General features: G+C 32.1%; 1 non-coding gene across 1 annotated transcript; it reads right to left on the bottom strand.

The window, feature by feature from the left end:
* Positions 1–6,042: 6,042 nt before the first annotated feature.
* Positions 6,043–6,206, bottom strand: LOC149602792 (U1 spliceosomal RNA). Its single transcript, XR_016377090.1, has one exon. It is a non-coding gene; the product is annotated as a U1 spliceosomal RNA (small nuclear RNA).
* Positions 6,207–6,809: the final 603 nt, after the last annotated feature.

Raw genomic sequence — 6,809 nt, 5'->3', positions numbered from 1 at the left:
CGTCTTTCATATTTATCAAATTCCCAAATAATTTGACACCTTTTCCAAAATATCGTCATTCACATTTATCAAATTCCCGAATAATTTGACACCTTTTCCAAAATATCGTCCTTCATATTTATCAAATTCCCGAATAATTTGACACCTTTCCAAAATATCGTCATTCACATTTATCAAATTCCCGAATAATTTGACACCTTTTCCAAAATATCGTCCATCACATTTATCAAATTCCCAAAAAAAATTGACGGCATTTTTCTCTCATTATATTTCCGTCCTTTTATCAGAAATAAACGGTTTCCGTAAGCTTAAAAAATTCCATAGCTATAACTCCGGCGCGAGTACGTCAATTTTTCACAGTCACCCTCGGATTATTTTGCAAGATTGAGTGCAGAATGATAGCGACTTCAATGGCGGTAAGTGCATGGATTTTAAAATTTTCAAAAAATTTTTTGACCAACTTGCGGCGGCCAAATAATTTTTTAACTATTTTTTTCGGGTAGGATTTTACTTTACTTAACTAACCCAACCAACACTTGATTCTGATTAATTAGACCACGGGGAGTTCGGAAAAAATAGTGAAAAAATTCTAAACCCGCCGCAAGTTGGTCAAAAAAATCTTGAAAATTTGAAAATTGCATGTACTTACCGCCATTAAGACCGCTACGCGCCTAAACGCATTCTGCCCTCGATCTTGAAAAACTACCCGGGGGGGTAAATATAATAACAAGGACTCGCGACGGAAATCAGGGAGCACACACTGCGGAAAAATAGCTATGAAATTTTAAACACCCGCTAAAACATTTACAATTCACATACCAGGATAGAAAAATATTTGAAGCAAGCTCCAATTTAAAAAATTTTCAACGATATTTTGCTAAATTGCGTAGATTATTTCGTAAGTAAATGAAGATAAACAATAATATTTTGCTAAATTGCGTAGATTATTTCAAAAGTAAATAAAGATAAACAATAAAATTTTGGAAAAGGCGTAACATTATTTGGGAAGTAAATGAAGATAAACCACAATATTTTGGGAAAAAGGTAACATTATTTGGGAAATAAATGAAGATAAACAACAATATTTTGGGAAAAACGTAACATTATTTGGGAAGTAAATGAAGATAACCCACAATATTTTGGAAAAGGCGTCATATTTTACAGCAATATTTTGGAAAAGGAGTTCTACTTTACAGGAAAATTTTGGAAAAGGCGTCATATTTTACAGCAAAATTTTGCAAAAGGCGTCTTATTCTTTTTGAAATATCTAAACACAAACAGCGATATTTTGTAAAGGGTTTCAAATTACCAGAGAACTAAATACAATTAGAAATTCCAAATATATTTATGGCTATGCCGTAATGTATTACCCGAGAAACACCACTTGGTGGAGGCCACACTTCGTTTCTCACGGAGAGTAAAATTTGACGCCTTTCCCTAAATATTGCTGTAAAATTTGACGCCTTTCCCTAAATATTGCTGTAAAATTTGACGCCTTTTCCTAAATATTGCTGTAAAATTTGACGCCTTTTCCTAAATATTGCTGTAAAATTTGACGCCTTTTCCAAAATATTTCTGTAAAATTTGACGCCTTTTCCAAAATATTGCTGTAAAATTTGACGCCTTTTCCAAAATATTGCTGTAAAATTTGACGCCTTTTCCAAAATATTGCTGTAAAATATGACGCCTTTTCCAAAATATTGCTGTAAAATATGACGCCTTTTACAAATATTACCATTCACTTCCAAATAATTCGCGCAATTTTCCATAATTTTGCCTTTGCGTTCATTTGCTTCCCAAATTATTTGAAGCCTGCTCCAAAAACTTGATGATTACTTCATTTACAACCCAAATAGAATGCAACCTTTTCTGAAATATTTCTCAACTAAAGTCAGCCTTTTCCAAAGTTTTGATGATTACTTCATTTACAACTCAAATATAATGCGCCCTATTGCTAATTTTTTTCTCAATTAAAATCCACCTCATCAAATATTATTATTTAGTAGAGGTGTGCGGTTAACCGTTTCAATCGAATAATTCGATCGAATACCGAACCGAATTATTCGATCCGGTATTCGATAAACAAATTTTCACTATTCGATACGAATATCGAATACCGAACTGACTATTCGGTTAAAGTTCGACTGCCATAAATTTAGGTCCTTGGCACTAGAGAGACCACCTTCTTTTAAAAAATATCATCCCTATTTTATTTGTCCTCCATCAAAAACTACCAGCAAGTGCCTAGGAAAATTTTAAGAAACACTTGACCACCAATGAGGAGAGATATTTTGAAATTTAAGAGCTCCTAAATGTTTTCTCCTTGCTTTGTATTAACTATTCGCGAATATTAGGGTTACCACCCGATTAATCGTCAATAGTTAAGTCTAGTATTCGCGAGTATTAGGGTTAACTATTTGCGAATACTAGAGTTAACTATTCGCGATTAATCGGTAAGAAAAAATTTACCAAGGCCTAACTATTCGGTATTCGATTTGGAATAAACTATTCGATTCGGTATTTGATATGGAAAATTTTTTAGTATTCGATTCGGTATTTGATATGGAAAATTTTTTAGTATTCGATTCGGTATTTGATATGGAAAATTTTTTAGTATTCGATTCGGTATTTGATATGGAAAATTTTTTTTATTCGATAATCGGTTCGATACCCAAAAAGTGGTATTCGCACACCCCTATTATTTAGGGTTCGGTTTGGTTACTTATTTGCTAATTTACCACCTTTTCCAAAATTTCTGTTTGCGATTAGGCCTAGTTACTTAAAAACCAATTGGTGCCTTTTTTTTCCTAAAATATTGTTTTACTTTTAAATACTTCCCAAAAGTTTAATGCTTGTTTTAGAAACTAAAATATCGCTAATGTAATTTTCGCCATTTCTCGCCTTTATTCTCCTTTTCCTTATTTTTGGCATTTCTAAATTTTTCTTTACGCAATATTTTGGAATTTTACACAGATTACGTTTCGATCTCAGTACCAAAAATGAATGGTTTTGTTAAATTCAGTAGGTCTTAAAAATTCCATAGCTATACTTCCGTTGCGAGTCCTTGAAGTTCTTATAGTTGCCCTCCCCCCGGCATATTATCAAAGATTGAGTGCATATTGCGTTTAGTCGCAAGTCGGTAAGTACATTCAATTTTAAAATTTTCAAAATTTTTTTGACCAACTTGCGGCGGGTTTAGAATTTTTTCCTACCATAATCTTCACTTACCAGCTTAAACGTTCGACCATAACGCGACAATCTTTCATAAAATCCATCATACTTCTAGCACAGTTTCCCTGTTAAGATAAAATATGTAACATTTCAATAATAATAAAAATATGGCCATAAACACAGATTTAGCGTTAACAGTTACTCACACTGTTCCGTTTTTCGTGTCTTTGCGAGAAAGAATTTCCACTCTCATTAAGAGCTTTTCTTCAATTCTTGTACATGGAAACTCACTTCAATAAGAGCGCAACTTCGCAAGAGAGAGAACGTGTAGCAGACAGGTTTTTCCTAAGTTCCTAACAGCCGTAGACCAGGGTTGGAAATAAGGTGAATTTTGTTAGAGGTCCTCGGGACCAGCGACCACTCATGTTGGAATTATTAAACTGGTCCTAAGGGACCAGTGACCCTCGTATTAATTATTATTTTACCGGTCCCACTATAAATTAAATTTCTAAAATGGTGAGAATTAAAAGCACGTAAAGACACAAAAGTAAAGAAGCTGAAAATTCTAATTGATTTTCAATTATTTACTGTAGGATAAAGTAGCGTATCAAAATTAAAAACAGTTAACTTTTATTTCTTATCACAACTTTTCAACTAGTTGCCACTAAATTTCAAATCAACATGTCTAATGATATTTAAAGCAGTATGAAGTCTTATCTAAGAGAGCTATCGCTCTCCTAGAATTTAAAGTTCTTAATCCTTTTCTGAACTATTCTTATTGATGGCGGATTGTCAATCATGGGCAACGAATTTTAAGCGACAAATGTAAACGTGTCTCAAAACGGGTAACAAGTTTTTTCCTTCTAGAAATAGCACCATATATACCTTTTCATTTATGTCAAGAAAATTAATAAACATTTGATTTATGCAAAATAAATATGTACATTAATCTGATGTTTCCTTAATTTTTTATATAATTAAATATATATTTTTCAAATTTCACAGCTGTATTTTGGTAAGTGGAATACTTCAATAATTTTTGTAGTGTTTAGAAAAAAAAACAGCCCATGAATAAATTGCGTAGATATTGAATGTCTGATCCATGGTTTTTTAATATTTCTAATGTTGTTAATTTCAATAAGAACTGCTACTTCAGTAAATTTTATATGTTTATTTAAAATTTAAAATTTTAAACTTTGGGAGCTTTCGGACCGCGGTCCTTCCTCAGCCAATTTTTAAAATGAACTAAAATAATTTAATTTTACAAGCAAAAAATTTTCATTTTTTTACATAGATTCAGTGGCGTCGCTAGGCCTTTTTTGGGGGGGGGGCTATAGCCCTCCAAATTCCAAACTTAGCCCCCCAAAATAATCCGTAAACCCTACCAAAAAATTGCTGTTAGCAACCTAAAATTCTGTAGCATTATTTAATAAATTTTAATGATAGATTCGTTAAGTTTCATCTCTGCAGAGATGAATTTCAATATCAAACAGTACAATTTTGAAGAAAAGAAAAGATGGAGACAAGTAAAATGTTTCATGTTCTTTCGAAGGGAGTCCCAATAGTGTGGACTAAAAGCTAACCAAAACTAAAAATAAACGAGTGAAAATCCTTCATAATCGGTTCCGTAGTTATCAATAAAAGGTTGTATATCTTTAAAATACGAATAATTTCACGTAGACACAAATTTACGGATAGTTTTAAAGGTCTATACATTTTCCAATGAACACATTATGCAATTTTTTTTACTAAGTTCTTATAATAACTAGTTTGCCCAGATATAGCCCCCCCCCCCAAATTTCAAACCCTAGCGACGCTACTGCATAGATTGAAGGTGACGTTGCCCCTTTTTTACATCGTTTTTAATATATTATTTTTTATTTTTTATTTAAGTTAAATCCTCCCCACACGCGTATGTTTACTGAACCTTGATCTAAGTTTAAATTTCCTCTATCTTTAATATATACTGATTCCTTCAAACATCGTTTGTACCAATTAGTTTCCTGACATAAAACCCGAGTTAAATCCCAATCAATTTGATGGTCCTTGTTCTGTTTTATATGGGTCGCCAGTCCGTTGGTTTCGTCATATTTTTTACATCATATTTATGTTCTGTTTGTCTTTTTTTTAGTTGTCGTTTTGTATGTCCTATGTATTTTTCATCACATTTACATCTAATTTCATATATTATACCCGTTTTTTTCCTTTCATCTATTCTAGGTTTATTTTTAATTAATTCTGATTTTAATGTTTTCGTTATTTTGCTAAGGTAATTGTGTGTTATTTTAAGTGTCTGCTTGTCTTTTCAGAAATTCCTTTAACATAGGGTAATGATATAATGTGTTCTGGTTTTTCTTTGATTTTAATATTTTCGACATCATGATTGTTAAATATTTGATCAAGTGGTTTATCTGATAAACATTCTATCCGTTTTTTAAATGTTTTTACAACGCCTATTTTTATTTTTTCATTATGGGATGATCTAAAATTTAAAAATGATTTTGCATGCGTAGGTTTTTGATACTTCATGGAGTAAATTTTTTATGTTTATTTAAAATTTGAAACTTTGGGAGCTTTCGGACCGCGGTCCTTCGTCAGCCAATTTTTAAAATGAACTAAAATAATTTAATTTTACAAGCAACCAATTTTCATTTTTTTTTACATAGATTGAAGGTTGCCCTTTTTTATATCGTTTTTTATATATTATTTTTTATTTGAGTTCAATCCTCCCCACCCGCTTATGTTTACTGAACCTTAATCTAAGTTTAAATTTCCTCTATGTTTGATATATTCTGATTTCTAACTACGATACTTTCAATACGTTGAAAGGCTATGTATATGTTTGTGTTTAATTTTGAAGTTTTTAATTCTTGGGGGTGAGCGCGAACGCACGACCCCCGCTACCAAAAATAGTACGCCCCACTGATCACGATTAGTGATAGCGGTGAGGGTCAACCCGATCGGAGTGCAATGATCGGGTCTCGCCCCAGCCCGCCTCCTTTAAGATCAAGACCGCAGCGACGCCAGGTAAGTATGATTAAAATGGAACTGACATTAGTTTATATATGAACGATGGAGAGCCAAAATTAGGCGTAAATGCAATATGGGTAACGTTAATTAACCCTTCAGGACATTGATTAATTTTTAATTTATAGATGAGTAGCTTAATTTTTAGAATGATGAATAGCTTCATATTTAGAATGATGACTAACTTAATTTTTAGAATGATGATTAGCTTAAATTTTAGAGTAATGTATAGCTCATTTTTATAATTATGAATGGCTTAGTTTTCAGAATGATAATAGCTTAATTTTTATGCAGGCACTAAACACTAGTTAGTGGTCGGCATTTGGATAGGATAATATCTGTTTGTTTTATCTCTATTCATAATTTGAAATTATCCACGGGAAGTCTATGATTAATGCAATGTAATCACGAATAATTATCCATGAATAACTGATTAGCCAAAATTCTGTGGATTATCTTGTCCAAACGCCGACCACTAACACTAAGTTATATTTTGACTCACAATTTTCAAGATTAAAACCAACACCTTATAATATGAATTCTATACATGTCAAAATCAACAATCGAATATGGATTCTATTTTGATCTTTATTTATGGTGTCTTCGCGGGC

The sequence above is a fragment of the Phalangium opilio genome, unplaced genomic scaffold (assembly GCF_054372755.1).
Source record: "Phalangium opilio isolate 3A_F unplaced genomic scaffold, DU_Popi_V2 ptg000352l_1, whole genome shotgun sequence".
Taxonomy (NCBI): domain Eukaryota; kingdom Metazoa; phylum Arthropoda; class Arachnida; order Opiliones; family Phalangiidae; genus Phalangium; species Phalangium opilio.
Note: the sequence above shows the minus strand (reverse complement) of the source record. Positions and strands in the feature narration are given on the sequence as shown.